Source organism: Cucurbita pepo, chromosome 1 (genome assembly GCF_057944985.1).
Source record: "Cucurbita pepo subsp. pepo isolate OVF chromosome 1, ASM5794498v1, whole genome shotgun sequence".
In the NCBI taxonomy this organism is placed as follows: Eukaryota; Viridiplantae; Streptophyta; class Magnoliopsida; order Cucurbitales; family Cucurbitaceae; genus Cucurbita; species Cucurbita pepo.
Window position 1 is genome coordinate 16295549 of NC_141798.1, and position 7275 is coordinate 16302823.

At 35.0% G+C, this 7275-nt stretch overlaps 1 pseudogene across 2 annotated transcripts; it reads right to left on the minus strand.

Moving 5' to 3' along the window:
• Nucleotides 1-615: 615 nt before the first annotated feature.
• LOC111779944 (protein BASIC PENTACYSTEINE2 pseudogene) lies at nucleotides 616-2624 on the minus strand (annotated as a pseudogene). 2 transcript variants are annotated; one of them, XR_015423203.1, is made up of 2 exons: nucleotides 2491-2624; nucleotides 616-1685 (listed from the first exon to the last, which is right to left on the minus strand). The product of XR_015423203.1 is annotated as a protein BASIC PENTACYSTEINE2 pseudogene, transcript variant X1 (transcript). The 2 variants fall into 2 exon arrangements; XR_015423204.1 differs by lacking the exon at nucleotides 2491-2624 and adding an exon at nucleotides 1946-2456.
• Nucleotides 2625-7275: the final 4651 nt, after the last annotated feature.

The following is a 7275-nucleotide window of genomic DNA, read 5'->3' on the forward strand; positions in this document are numbered from 1 at the left end:
GCAAGACTTCAATACAAACTAGAAGAAATTCCATAAAGAGTTATGCAATATCAACTACTAATAAGCATTACACCAACATAAACATGTCAAAATCTAAATAATCCTATCAAGAAATTCTATTGAATAAACGTTGGTACCATTCTTTTTCTCTATCAGTTGAGAGAGAGCAATTGAGGGTTGTAATTCCCAATTGCTTACGAGTTAATGTCTTCAGCTAAAAACTTTAGCAGATGAACATGTTATTACAAAAGAGAATTTATAACAAAATATACATGAGCGGCCATCTCAGATGCCATGTCCCTGGATAGGCTGATTAAAATCACGATTACCATGATATTCAAGTCTTATATGACTTTCTGTAAAAAGGAAAAGGTTGACAGAGAAGAAATATTGAATAAATTCATAGGGCAAACTGTTAGTTCTGTCTGTAACAGATGGCTAGATCATCCATTTACATTGAGCAAAATAAAAGAGAATGCAGAATGCCAAACCAGTTGACCTTCAACTAAATACTACCACCATATCATTCACTTTGGTGCTATTCTACATTCTATACTCAATTTTGAAGGAGTACACGGCAATGAACAAGTTAAATGATAAGTAGATAACTGATCCAAGACAAACATGGAAAGAAAATGGCATTAAGAAACAATCCAATAAATCACGAACTATTACAAAAGGAATCAGGATTGAAGAAGATGCAGATTTCGAAATTTCATAAACCCATGAACTATAAAGAACAAAAGTTACCAGCTATAGCTACCCCGAGATTGTTGCAAAAGGTCAGTCACAGATATATACATCTAAAACAAACTCAGCCCTCTAGCATCATACCCTGCTAGTCTACTTGATAGTGACGAACTTATTGGTCCCATGCCTTGCCCAATGGCTTCTTAAATCAATTGGGTTAGAGAAGTTATAACCTTGACCTGCTAGTTTCTCCAAAACCTTCTTAAAAGCACCTAGACTCATTTTTCGCCCAGCAATTCTTGCACCTCGCCGCTTCTCACTCATCGGCAAAGGATGTACAGACAAAGTTGTGGTACAACAAGCTGATTGCCAGCCACCATAGCCCCATCTATAACACTGATGAGGAGTTCCAGTGCAAGAGCATATAGGAATTGGGATACCAGAAATGTCCATATCCAGCCCGTTTATAACAAGATCCATCTTCTTTTTCGGTGCCTTCACTTGCTGAACTGAAGGATCATTATTTTTTGCCTTACGAGGCTTCTTTGGTTTTGGAACTTTTGGAGCACCTCCATTCTGTCGTTTCTTCAGTTGTTTAGATTCCTTCTTCTCAGATGGTTCATCAATCCTACCAACCATTTCATCTATCGATGTGTCATGTGCTTGCAACATTTGCACAGGTTGCGCAGCCGAAGTTTCTGCATGAGTGGAATAACTTGGATTGGGAGGTAACATGTTGAGAAGCTTGTCTCTATTGTGATTTATCCATCCATCCCTGACCCAGTTTGTTGGTACTGATGGTTCAGAAACACCAGACCCCCGTGAATGAAACACACCATTCATGTTAATCATAGCAGAAGGGTTGCGTCCAGGCAGAAAATGCTTCATATCTTGCTCAAAAATTGTAGACATGAGCTGCAGGCGAAGCTGTGCTTTCCCAGACGGTTCATAGTAACCCCAATTACGCATGTTCAACGCATCGCCGTCCATTAGAACTAATGAGTAAACACAACAAGCAGAGATCACAAGTTAGATTCAAGAAACACCTAAGTTATAAACATATCAACGAGTGAGAGCTTGAAATAGTCATTAACCTCGTGGAAATACGAGACGAAGACAAACATTAAAAACACAAAAATTAAGATTACAAAAGGGAAGGAAAAAAAAAAAAACAGGGACTTGAATCACCCAAGAAATAAAAGATCTAGGAAACAAAATGGATGGCATAAAAATAGCATCAGTTAGATATTCCTACAAAATACAAAGATTGACCTGCAGTCTGCAATTAAACTCCTACAAGAAAAACAAAGGTAATCAAACAGTAAACCATCTTCCAAACGCAACAGTGAGAATTACAAATCAACTCCAGCAACACCCAAACGGGTGGATTTTAACACCAAACTCTTCATCAAAAACTAAAAATTAGGGCTTCTACTAACTAAAATCCCAACTCCTTCCATAATCAAACATAGCGCGAAAGCAAAATCAACGATAAACATAAATTAAACCGCTAAACATGGATTTGCACAATAAACCCTAAAAACGATCCAAATTTTAGATTTCAAATTCCCATCATTCGATTACACAACCAAAATAGTCCAGAATCTCGACACATCAGAAGCCAACAAAAAATCTTAAAAAAAAATAAAGGTAAATACAAATAAAGGAAGCATAAAGCACAAATGGATATAGAAAGGGTATGTTTATATATAAATGTCAGTGATGGTCAAAGAGAACACAAGGACCCATATATTTAGAGAGAGAGAGAGAGAGAGAGACAAGAGGAGAGAGAAAACTTACTCGGGTGAGTGTAACCGGCACTTTAGGGTTTTGCCGGAGCAGAGAGAAACAGAGAGAGGAGAGAGAGAGAGAGGAAAGGGCGTAAAAGGCAAAGATAAGAAAAGTGAGTGAAAAAAGAGAAGGTTGTTTTTTTTTTTCTAATATATATATTATTTATATTATTAGTAAAAGAAAATTAAGAAATTAGAAGTCGGCAAAGGCGAAGAAAAAATTGTACCAAATAATATTTTCTTAATTTTATCATATTTTTCCTCTTTTTTTTTTTTCTTTTTCAAGAAACCATAATAATATTTTGTTGATTGGTTGTGTTTTAATTTTTTTTTTTTTTTTTGAAGAAAAAGAAAAAATAATTATTTAGCATTTTAAAAACTATTTTAGGAATGGTATCTATATTTTTTTTAAAATTTTAAAATATAAAAGTAAAAACTTTGTATTTTTTTTTTTTTTAAATAAAGAAGTATAATATATTATAAATCAATTAATAATAGTTGAGATTCCACCTTATATTTAATTCGTAACTACATAGTTTGCATTCACTTCTTCTTAATCCTTTGTAACGTCTCGTTGGTAATTAAGATTACATTGAGAAATTGATGTCTCTTAATTAAGCTCGTACCACTGGTAGATATGATTCTCTTTGGGCTATGTGGGATCTCACAATCCACCCTTTTCAGGGCCTAACGTCCTCACTCGCACTCGTTCCTCTCTCCAATCGATGTGGGATCCCACAATCCACCATCTCCCCTTCTGGGCTCAGTGTTCTCGCTGACACATCGTTCAGTGTCTGGCTCTAATATCATTTGTAACGGCTCAAGCCCACCACGAGTAAATATTGTCTTTTTTGGGCTTTCTCTTAAGCTTCCCCTCAAGGTTTTCAAAACGGGTCTGCTAGAGTGAGGTTTCCACACCTTTATAAAGAATGTTTCGTTCCCCTCTTGATGTGGGATCTCACAAGACATGACCAACTAACGAGTAATCTTTCTCATATTCTCGAAAACTTTAAAAGATTTTTTCTCCTATTCTAGGCATACTAAGATAAACTTCATATCTCTCTCTCCCACTTTTCTTTCAAATACTCGGAAGTTGCAATACGCTTAAGTGTCTTTATACTTCTCATTGTTAAATCTAAAAAAAGTTTGTATCTCAAAAGGTCACTTCTAACCGTTATAGAAAATACTCTCACTACTTCATTCTCTACGGGTAACATCACTCAAACCAAGTAGAGAATTCTCTTTGAGAGTTAACCAACGTTATCCAAGGGCAGGCTGGTTGATTAACAATGTCAATCACGTTGTCAGTTCCTTAATTATTACGACGTTTTCAACTTGCTCAAAGTCAACTGCTTCATATGCATAACTAACACGTGAACCCTCTTTTACTTCGTGCACTCGCATCAACATTATCTTTACTAAACTCGGAAAGCATTTGTACATCCTAACTCTTAGTTAGCTCCCACATCTATGCTAGCTCATGTTCAACTAGACAATAACAAAACCTTGAAAATTGGAGGTCAAAGGCAAGTCATTGGGGCATCTCGAGTTTCGTGCCTCGTTAAAAGAAGTTGAGCTCTGAGGAGTTTTATAGTCGATTTTGCTGTCATTTGGGCTGAGTGGTCCACATTATCCTGTTTTTGGGCCATCAAACAAAAGCCTATTTATGAACTTTTAACTTTTAATTGAGCTATTAGAAGAAACATGTATGTGAGCTATAACACTCATGATGCAATTGAATGGTTGATTTTGATGTGCTATGACTCGTTAAATGGATAAAACCCTCGAAATCGTTAAATAGGCTCGACCCTATTTCATGCCGTTGAAGTAAACATGTTCATGTTTATGAACACTTGATATTCGAATCATTCCACAAGCAAGATGGATCATGTCGATCATTCAACCTAAACTACATAAAATTGGCTAAAGAAAGCACAAATGATTCTTTGACTATATTTTCCAAGTCTACTTACAAATACAACGTATATGACTTTATATAACTTCAAAATAAAACTACTAAAGGCATTTCAAGAGTTGTATCATTCATACTTTATAGTCATAATTAACATGTAAATGTAACCTAAAGTAAATAAAAAATCTTAAAATACATAAATGAAATACAATAACTTTAAATTGCTCTAAATTGTAATCCTCCCAAAATTTATAACAATGAAACTTCATTTTTCTTCAACGTGGCATGAATTGAAATCTCTTTTGATAATTTCAACATTTTCTTCACATGTTCATTGAAATATATTGTATGATTGATGTTTCATGGTTTATATCATATTTGAAGACGATACCTTCGCCACTCCCTTTGAATTTGTGATAGGTTGTGCACGTGTATAACAACATGCATTTAAAAAGATTAAAATTATTGGTACAAGTATACACGGTTACAGTAGTAAGTAATAAGTAGAGTATTCAATCTTTGGAAAACTTTTTTTTTTATTACTTTTAGTATTATGAGTTATAGATTATCATTATGTTGTCATATGTATTATTTTTTTTCTAAAAATATTAAATCTTCGGTAGGTGGCTATCATATTTTCAACTCATTAACTTCAAATCACTTTTTATTACACGACTCTTATTGATCAATAAATAGACCAACCCATAACGGTTAACCTAAGTTGAACATCAAAATTTGTAGGTGAATTAAAAGAACTCGTGACTCAAAAAACTCAATCAACTAAATCTAACTTGTACCTTTTGGATTGGGTTGGGTTCAAATAAATGAAAATTTTATGAATTGAATAGGTTAGAATCCTCCTATAGATTGTGTTAAAGACAATCTACAAGTCTTAATTAAATGTCTGAAAATAAATAAATATTTTACAAACTAACATTTTATTAAAAATAAAAATGTGAATAAATGATATGAACAAACATGTTACCATCAACATTCATTGGAGAGGGAACCAAACATTACTCATAAAAATGAGTAAATCTCTCATATCGTGAGGCTAGACAATACGTAATTGGTCAAAGCGAACAATATCTATTGGTGGTAGGCTAGGGTTGTTACAATGGTATTAGAGCCAGATATCGAGAAACGTGACATCGTTTTGAACAAATATGTATAGTAAATAAGTAAAAAAATTTAAATAACTAAAAAAACAACTCGACAATTCTACTTGGGTTGCTTGGGTTGCCAAACCAACCTACCCCAAGTTTCATGTTGATCTAAGAGATTTCTCCAACGCAACTCGTGTACGCCCTTAATCAAACGTTTAAATCTCCATACTTCACATATGTTGTACAGAGAAAATGTATTTATTAGACATCGTTTTTAACGAATATGTATTTATTTCAATAGTAATACAACATTTTGCTTTAAGGTTTTTATTATATAAGGCCCACCTATGAGATCTTCCTAAGTTTTATTTACAAATAGGGTAATCTTTTGGACAAAGTTAGTAAATGCTAGAGCTATGGTCATAGATTTATGAACCCACTCACTACCTAAACGGATCTTCTTTAAAAGTCATATCCAATAGGCCATACCAAATAGTCTAATAATGTGAAGTTCAGTTTGTAACCGTTTAAGCCTATCGTGAGTAGATATTGTCTTTTTTGGACTTTTTCTTTCGAGTTTTCCTTTACAATTTTTAAAATGCGTCTGTTCGTGAGAGACTTTCACATTCTTATATAAGTGTTTCGTTCTCCTCCCAACCAACCGATGTGGGATCGTACAAAAAAAAAAAAAAAAAAATGATTAGAGAGAAGGTGAAAACAAAGGGTTATAAAAGCAGCAATGGGTTGCAGCAGCGAGGAAATAAGTGAAGATTTGTCTGAATTCTGTTGTTGGTATTCAAAGAAGTGAACCAAAGTTGATTCATTCTCTTCTCCTTCAACACACTCCCACTGAAACTCAATCATAAACCCTCTCCATGAATCATCACCAACAAAGAAAAGAAAATAAAAACCAAACATGTCTGTGTCTCTCTCACCTCTCGTTTGTTGTTTGTCTGTTTGTTTGTTTCAGATTGTTTGTTTTCTCTAGCTGTAAGGAATTTTCATTCTTGTTTTCCTTCAAATCTTGTGTCTCTCTGCTGTACTGTCTCTAAAATGAATTATAAGAGAGAGAGAGATACAAAGAGGCTGACAAAAGTTTTTTTTGTTAGGTAAGGTCAGGTCTGATAACCCAACGTGCTCTGCTAACCCTTCTAATTAATTTTCCCACCAAAAAAATTAAAACTTGTTGGATGATGGAAGTCCCACATCGACTAATTTAGGGAATGATCATGGGTTTATAAGTGAGGAATACTAACTCCATTGGTATGAGGCCTTTTGGGGAAACCCAAAGCAAAGCCATGAGAGCTTATGCTCAAAGTGGACAATATCATACCATTGTGGAGAGTCGTGTTCGTCTAACATGGTATCAGAGCCATGCCCTAAACTTAGTCGTGCCAATAAATTGGTAAATCCTCAAATCCTCAAATATCGAACAAAGAACTCCTAAAGAAAAGGAGCCAAGCCCCTCCTCGAAGGCAGTCAAAAATGACTAAGACTCCAAAGGAGTCGAGCCTCGATTAAGGGGAGGCGCACTTTGTTCGAGGGGAGGTGTTGGATGATGGAAGTCCCACATCGACTAATTTAGGGAATGATCATGGGTTTATAAGTGAGGAATACTAACTCCATTGGTATGAGGCCTTTTGGGAAGCCCAAAGCAAAGCCATGAGAGCTTATGCTCAAAGTGGACAATATCATACCATTGTGGAGAGTCGTGTTCGTCTAACAATTGTTGGATGATGGAAGTCCCACATCGACTAATTTAGGGAATGATCATGGG